The sequence below is a fragment of the Corylus avellana genome, chromosome ca7 (assembly GCF_901000735.1).
Source record: "Corylus avellana chromosome ca7, CavTom2PMs-1.0".
NCBI lineage: Eukaryota > Viridiplantae > Streptophyta > Magnoliopsida > Fagales > Betulaceae > Corylus > Corylus avellana.
Genome location: NC_081547.1, coordinates 20,183,928 through 20,192,643, shown reverse-complemented (window position 1 = coordinate 20,192,643; position 8,716 = coordinate 20,183,928). Strand labels below are relative to the sequence as shown.

The following is an 8,716-nucleotide window of genomic DNA, read 5'->3' as shown; positions in this document are numbered from 1 at the left end:
TGATGGTTAACAATAAGCATGTGAACTTGGTTTCGGTTAGTTGTTATTAGCTAAAATCATTAACCGGAGCCAAGATAGCCAATTGGTCAATTTAAAAAACTGAAACTAGTAACCGGGTTATGTAATAACTGACGGTTACCAGTTAGTAGCGGGTTATCTGGACCGATAATCGTGTCTTTAAAAATTTGAATATTTTGGGCCTATTTTGAGTATTTAGCCTACTTTTTGGCTTAATTTGGACATTTTTTGCCCTTTTTAAAAAACAATTAGAATTTTGTTGTGTTTGTTAAAAAAAATTATAAAAAAAAAAAAAACCTAAAATAAACGAAGTCGTTTTACATTTTAAAAAAAAAATATATATATACATCCTGTTACCAGTTCTAACTAGGTGTATATAAACGCAAAAATTGATAACTGAACCGGTAGGTAGGATGTTGGTTATTTCCAACCACTTTTAAAAGTGGTTGGTTAGTTACTGATTGATGGCGGCTGAATTTACACCCCTAGTTAACAAGGATAAAAGGGGCCCAACCAACCCACTAGGACCAATGTTAAGGAGCCGTAGTTGTGTATGAATGAGATATGCAAAAACTCTTTCCTTATTCAATTATATATATATATATATATATATATATATATATATATATATAACCAATGTGTGAGTACTGCGTAACCCATTTATCCACCTAATATTCAATTCACTTGTCCCAACTAACATTCAAAAGACGTGTACGCAATGTGTTGATTTTACAACCTAATTTGTCTTGCTCTATATATTATGGCTCTCTCTTTTGTCACTGTCTTCATCAATTAACCTTCGAGCTCTCCTCCTCGGTAGCAGAAACCAGCTTCTTACTTATAAGTATAGAAACATTTGATGATTTTATTACCTTAAATCAATTACTGTAAATTAAGATATTTAGTTTATATTTGAAATTATTCAAATATATGTAAAGTTTTATAAATAGAGCATTGTACTGTAGTAAAAAAGGCTAGGTGTGTAGACGTAGGTCATAAGCTAAACCACCTTAATTTTAAGTGTCTTTCAATTTTTTTTTTTTCTTTAGATTATTATGAACTTCTATACTCTCCATTAATCTTTCATCTGTCCAATAGCTTACTCATCAATGGCATCAATCAAGAAAAGCACCTTGCTGAAGTATGTTGATGACAGTTTTCCGAGGGATGACAATGCACGAAGTTTGAGGGATGCTAGTTTGCAAAATAAGGAAATATGATAAGAGCTTGTAGGGGGGTGCCAGCGGGGGATAGTTCTAATGCCTAAGTCAGTTGATGATTCGAGAGAGAGAGAGAGAGAGAGAGAGAGAGAGAGCAATTGAGCAAACTAGCTTGAGATTGATTAACCCAATACCTGGTTGGAACTTCTCTTTTATAGGCATTAAGTAATGGTTGGTGTCCCTGATTTCTTGGCCCCACATTCCCAAGGATCCACTTTGTGCAGTTCTGGAGTCATGGATAGTGGGGATCATGTGTTATGTGTGTTAATGGTTTGGCCATGTTCGTACAGAACGTGGATGGTCGATCATTTCTCAAGAGTGTTTGCTTGGCCATGTGGCTTGATTTGGCACTACCAGTTAGACCACGTTCTGCATGAACGTGGCCCTCAGGTTGGCGTAGTAGGCTAGGCCACATTCGTGTATGAATGTGGCTTCCCTTAAAAATTATGAATCCCTATTTTGCCCTCAGTGGGCTAGTCTAGCTTTGGCCTAGGCCTTTCTTTGATGGGCCGGCACGGTGTAAATAATGACTGGGGGCCCATTGGGTATTTATGGCTGATCCATTACCCAACAGTTACTCCGAAATTTCCTTGTCCGAGTGACTATGGAAGTTTCTTGTTTTCAAAATGGATCGGTTCTCGGAATGCCGACCTACCCTCAGCATTGGGTTCTTTCTTGGATCAGTTTTTTGAAACTGCACTTTTTCAAGTTCGACTTCCCAAGCAAACTGTCGACTGTTGAACTTCCCAAGCCAACGGCTTTGAGACTGTTGGTCTTCGTGAGGAAGGGGTAACAGCTCATTTGTCCGTCCTCATTTTTTGGGGGGGCGTCGCCATGTGTCAAGAGGTGAGAGGTGGCAGTCTGTAGCCGCCACGTGTCGAAGCTTGTGTGGCTCAGCAAGCGCGTCTTTTCAGAATGTCACTTCGGTGCACTTTTTCAAGACAACCCTAGGGTTGTTTGTTGGTGACGCCGCTCTATCTTTGTACTTGAGTGCTTCTTCTCAAGACTCTTATAAAAGGGACCTTCATCATTTCTTCCCTATTGTTGCAATCCTCCATTCTCGTCTTCATCAAGCTTTTTGCAACCTTTTTTCGTGAAGCCCTCTCCATTTACGCTCTCTACAACTCCTTTTCCTTAACTCTTCTTCCCTGGCTTGCTTTCATCCTCATAACTTTTCCCAGTAGTACTTCTTAAAAGTAATATTTTTTAGGGTATCACTTGATCGAATCCCTTCTCTTGAACCTTTCGTCAGCTCGGATAATCCAGTTCTTGGATACTTGAATTTCCTTCTCCCTTTAATCGAACCTAAGGTTGATCACCTTCGATTAAGTGTTTCCCATCTATTGATTCGAGGTGGTTACCCATGCGTTCCTCGGCTACTTATCCCCAGCGTTTTGTACAACATGGGTCGGAACGATAACGGGTCAGACTTTGACGGTATGGGCGAATCATACTTGGCCCGCTGGCGGTCAACTTTCTCGTCCGTTGACGAAGGTCGTGCCAGGGGAAACTACTTCATCCCCTTGTCAGTGGACCTTCGGTTTGACGAAGCTGAGGATGAAGCGATTGTCCGAGCCAAGGAACATGAGGTCTGCCTCTATGAGGTAATGTTCAAGACTGGGCTCTGATTGCCTTTCCCGAGGGTCGTTCGGGAGTTGTTGAGTTACCTGAATCTGGCGCCTCACCAGATAATTCTGAACGGTTGGAGATGATCCTTCTGACCATTCGGGAATTTCTTACTGTTTACTGACTTGCCAAGAACCCATACTCTGACATTGTTTTCACCTTTCAACTTCGGGAGAAAGTGAAGATGATCCACTTGGGCGCCACTTTCTCGAACAATAAGAAGTGGAAGAATAATTTCTTCTTTGCTTTGGGAGATTGGGAGTTCTATACTTCCGAGGCCGTGAGAAGTCCGAGTGTTCCTCAGGAAACTAGTATACCTTCTGTCGAAGGTAATGCTTCAAAAACCTTCTCTTTTTTTTTAAATTTTTTTTTTTTTTTTAATTCTACTTTTTTAACACTTTCCTGTATTTTTCAGAGCAAAAACATCCAACTTGACCGACGAGGAGGAAGACCGAGTATAGAGGATCTTGGCCTTTGCTCGAACGAAGAAGAATGATAGTCAACTAGATTTTGACTTCTTGGCCACTGACTCTAAGTTGGAGAAGTATTTGGGGTACCCTTCATTGTTTGACCAGGAAAGGCCACTCAGGTGCAGAAGAGAACTGACACCGTGGCTACAACGAAGGCAGCTGCTAAGCCTTTGAAAAGAACCACTGCTGAGAAGGGCAAAGGCAAAGCTACCAATGCTCCCCTACGAGCTTCCGTGCAGGCTTTGAACTTGGAGCCTGCTGTATCCAAGTTGAATTTAGGCCCTCCCGGGGAGATTGAAAAGCTCGAGAAGCATAAGGAACGAGTTGCTGAAGAACTCAAGGAGCCCTTCCTCAAGAGGAAGGAGTCCGGGATCGCTCGGACAATCTGAAGCCAACCGACCCCTGAAGCATCTTTGCCCAAGTTATGGGGGAATCAATGGAGTCTTTCCCTGTTCCAAAGCATTGGACAGTCGAGCACTTTGAAACTACTTACGGGATTTAGCCGATTCCCAACAAGCCGTAGAAGGTTCAGTTGATTACTACTCGGCCGATTACCACGGTCCCTGGTGAACCAATGACTCCCTCTTCTTCTGATTCAAAGGAGGATTCTCAAATGGATGTGGAGCTCATCCTTGAGCAGGTTTCTGCTCAAAGTGCTAGGAGCCCTAGGGTAGTCCCTGTTCAGCCGATTGTAATCGGTAGCGATGCTGGTGACACCCAAACTCCGGAGGAAAAGACTTCTAAATTCGAAAATCTCTCGTATGTCCAAGAACAAACTGCCCCGGAGGATCCTTCACCAAATGTTCCGGAGGTTAATGAGGTCATTTTTTTGAAGGTTCCCCGGTCTTCACCTTCTCGCACCAACACCAAGCCTACCTCTGGTTTGCACTGAGAGGTTGAGAATGCTGACGAGGCTCCTCGTTAGACCGAGGCGAGTACCTCCCAAGAAACATGTCGATCTAGCCAAGCTTACCGATTGAACCTCCTTAACCAACGGGCACCTCAGCTGGTAGAGGGTTTCCTACGAGCTGGTCAATTGGTGTGCCCATTTCTGAGTTGGGCAAGGGACTTCTAGGGAACCCATTGAATGCTCTGATCGACCTCGTTCCTTGAGGTTAGTCTGTGGGTGTCGGTAGAAGGAGTCCTGAAAGAGTGGTGGACCTTATGTTATTCTACCAGTTGGTGGTAAGTGCTTTGCTTATACATTTGTTCTCGGTTTGCTTTTGATTATCCGACTAATTACACTTGTGTTTTGCAGAATGTTAAGAAATCAGTCTGCATCTATTGCGACTTTAGGGACCATCTCTTGGGCAGTGCTTCTGAGACAGAGGAGGTAAAAAGAAAACTTTAGGAGTCCGAGGCTGAGAATGCTCGGTTAAGGGGACTCATGGCCAAGCAAGAACAAGAGTTGCTTCTCTTAGGACAGAGGCAGTCGTTATTGTAGTCCAAGGCCACCAAGGATAGTTCTCGGATTCGGTGCCTTGAGGCCGAGGCGGAGGCCCTCAGAAAAAATTAAGAAGACCTTTAGGTGGATCACTCGGTCATTCGGGGGGAGCTTAGGCAGCTTGAAGAGAGTTTTACTGAAGTTGAGCTAGAGCATGAGGATTCTCAGGCTAGTGAGGCTTTAAAAGGTGCAGGGTGAAGCCTTGGCTCAATCCTTGAAGGCCGAGGAATCCGCTACGAAATAGAAGGTTGATGTGGCTAAGGCATCCGAGGCCAAGAAAAGTTTACGCATATGAAGAGAAAGTTCAACCATTATAAGACCAAGGCCCAGACCTACTTCAGACAACTTTCCAATGCTGCTTGGATCCAAGACTACGCCTAGGCCCTAGGATTCGTTTGGGGCTTCGAGACTTTTCGGAACTTGGCTTTGAATCATTCGACTCACATCAACATCATAAGATTTCTCCTACTACTTTTCCTGTTGAAGGTGAAGCAATAGAAGAAGTCACCCGTTTGGGTCAGAGAGAGATGCTTGATGCTCGGGGTATCTCTGAGTTTGGTTCTAGACCAAGGGCCGATGAATCCTCGGCAAACAATGTAACCTTGGGAATGTTGTGCTAAATACTACCTAAATTAACAGATAATAATTGGTATGTTATAACTTGCAAGTGCATAAGATCAAAACAGTAGTATAGTGCAGCAAGTACGAGATCGTTCCCACGAAAATTGTTGATTTCACTTATAATTGATTAAAATATCAACTTTGTCACGAAATTGATATCAAAATATTGAAAAGAAATAAAGATAAATAAAAGGTAGGGCTTTGATATCGACCACTAATCATGCTCAAATAATATAACAATATGCCAGTGCTCTAATCATATTATAAATACCTAAAGTTTGCCAACCTAAGGGTATAGGTGTTTACTCCTTTAGCTATTGATCTCCCTAACAAACGAATTAGGCATGAGTGTCTACTCTAATTCTTTTCTTTCTTAAAGGATTTAGCATGGGTGTTTTCTAAGTTGTTCTTTAAGAAAGCATAAATTTGTGGAAATGGACAAACACATGAGGCCTAGGGCATGGGTATCTATTCCCGGTTCCCCATGTTGATTAACCCAAAAACCCGCGGTGAGATTTTTTTGTTACTTTATTAAGCCCAAGACTTAATCATCTAAATTGACTTAAATAACTAATCCATACCACATGCATATAATTGTCAGTCATACACATATGAGGAATTTAGTAAAGCAGGAATTAATCAAGTTAAGCATCACAATATGATTATCACAAAGGCACTAGTATTGAAATATTAAATAAACATAATTAGGGCTTCAATCTAGCCCTACGAAGGAGTTTGGTTACACATAATTAAAATAAAACTAAAAAGAAAAGGGAAAGAAAGAACCAAAAACGACTCTTTGAAGTAACCTCTAATTCCTCTCCCCAAGTGTTGTGTCTGAAGATGGTCTCTTGAATTGTGAGACTTAGAGGTCTATTTATAGGCTTAGGAATACTCTATAAATCCTAGAAACCTAGTAAACGGGTAGGGTTTAGTCCTAGTGCAACTAAGACTAGAAAAACCCTAATATGGAAAGCAAAAGAAGTTTGGCCACAGCTTCTAAAATTTCCCAGCACATTGGTGCGATCGATCGTAGCCCGTGTGCGCTCGATCGCACGTCTGCAATCGAGTCTCCTCTTGTGCGCACAAGCGCAGGCCTTGCTTGTTCGTTTGGACCTCTCTGGAAGTGCACTTGATCGCACTACTAGAATGCTTTTGCTTGACTTAAATCTTCTAGGTTTTTTGCAATTTTGTCCTTTAAGCCTGATACTTCTAGAAATGCTTTCTTTCTTCCAAAAACCTATAAAACGAAAAAAATACAAGAAGGAAATAAAATAACATAAACTAACAAAACTAAGGAATTAACAAATACAAGTTAAGGGCTAAAATATGAATATTTTGGCACTTAACACACCTCCAAACTTACATATTGCTAGTTCATTAGCAATACGAAAGTAAAAACTAAATGAAAAACTAAAAGAGAAATCTATCTTTCGTGAGATTTACGATTACATTTAGCACATGCAACAAGCCTTTTAAACCCCTAGGCATTCCTTAGAGGACGAATGAAGTCTCGTGAGGGTTTTGTAGGAATGTTACCCACAAACTTTATGCACAAATTCAAGTTATTCAAAACTCAAGTATTACTCAAAACCATGATTTTCATTCATTAGTAAGCTTAAAAAGATAAACTCCATCTTTACAATGAATTGAAATTTTAAAGTTTAATCACTTACAAAAAAAAGGCTAAGGCATCACAAGTTTGAAACAGTGTAAAGTCAACTAGCATACAAATATGAAGCTTCCAATTATTTCCAATGTGTAATGTCTCAATATCTCAAAGTTCACTGAAATCCCCATTAGAATGAACAACAATGGCATATTTTTCTTTTCTTTTTTTTTCTTAATTATTTTATTATTATTATTATTATTTTATTATTATTATTATTATTTTATTTTGGGTTAGGCTGTGCAATGTTTAGTCCCTTAAGCTTTCTAATTGACTCATGTAACGAGTGTTGAGTCAATGACTCCCAAACCAGGTGATTTTAGGGCCTTAGGTGTAAAACACCCCTAAGGAATTACTAACTCGAGTCAAAAAGGATACGAAACCAAACTAATTATGATATTAATCAAATCAAAATTCTTCACCTTTTGACGTGAACAGTCAATGCTTTGAGGCAGGCGGTCCAGTTACTTAGTGAAAAGCTTATCAATGATCACACACACACACACACACACACACACATATATATATATATATATATATATGCCAAAGTATCCATCTAATAAATCATTCAATTTCAGCCAAGACATAGAAACACATACATCAGACTTTCATGTCATACCCCACAAATTATGTGCTAATGTGCTTGTGTAAGATCATATCAAACATATGAATTCTCAACTGCCTAAAGCAAGTAACCAAATAGAAAAACTCTATCATCAGATCATGTGTTTAAAATTTTAAGCTCACCAATAAAATCAAATCACAATTCTTCCAGATCAACCAAAATTTAGGACAAACATGAACATGCATATATATATATATTCTCCTTTTTTTTTCTTTTTTTTTTTAAAAAAATTAGGACCAAGTGTATGCAAATGTGTCTCTCATACCCCCAAACTTAAATTACACATTGTCCCCAATGTGTGTATAACATGAAACGATCTTACCCAGGAGATGCTTGAAACTGTCTGGAATAGCATGGCTTATAGCACACCCCCAAACTTGAACGTAAGCACACCCATTCCTGAAAAGCAAAACACTCAAACAACTAAAAAGGAAACAAAAAGAAACTAAAGATAAACATAAAAATAAACTGAAAAACAAATAGAAAAATAACAAGATAAACTGTGGGGTGCCTCCCATTAGCGCTAAGTTTAACGTCTTGATCCAAACTGTTGTCCTCCTCTCACTACTGTCCCGAAGAAGATGCTCCTGAAGGTGGTGGTAATCAGTTTAGAATGGACGACATCATTACTTTTAGGTTTGCTAATCTTTGGTTTGCTAGGAATTTCTCCTCCCGGGCCTCTTGTCTTTGATTTGCCAGCTCAGACTGGAGTACGGCCATCTCTTCACTAATGGAACGATATTGTGAAGCGCCCATACTGAAAATCTCCTTCTCTTCTTCCGCTTCCTGCTCAGCTACAGGTTCATCTACTTTCATAGGCTCAAGCTCTTCCGCCTCGGCTGCTGGTGCCTGAGGTACACTTGGCATTTGTGAACAACTTTGATTCTATTGTCTTATGCCAAACCACATGGTTTTGGTGACTAGTCAATCTTCTAAGGTGCCCTTTTTCTGAAGTATATGAGTGAGTAAATATGGAAAGGGCAACCCCCATGAGTTTGTATTCTCAGCTCCCCCTAAATGCAC

The 8,716-nt window shown here is 40.2% G+C and overlaps 1 long non-coding RNA gene across 1 annotated transcript; it reads left to right on the top strand.

The window, feature by feature from the left end:
* Positions 1-2,322: 2,322 nt before the first annotated feature.
* On the top strand, positions 2,323-5,400 carry LOC132188460 (uncharacterized). Its single transcript, XR_009440888.1, has 3 exons — positions 2,323-3,193; positions 3,280-4,519; positions 4,593-5,400. It is a non-coding gene; the product is annotated as an uncharacterized LOC132188460 (long non-coding RNA).
* Positions 5,401-8,716: the final 3,316 nt, after the last annotated feature.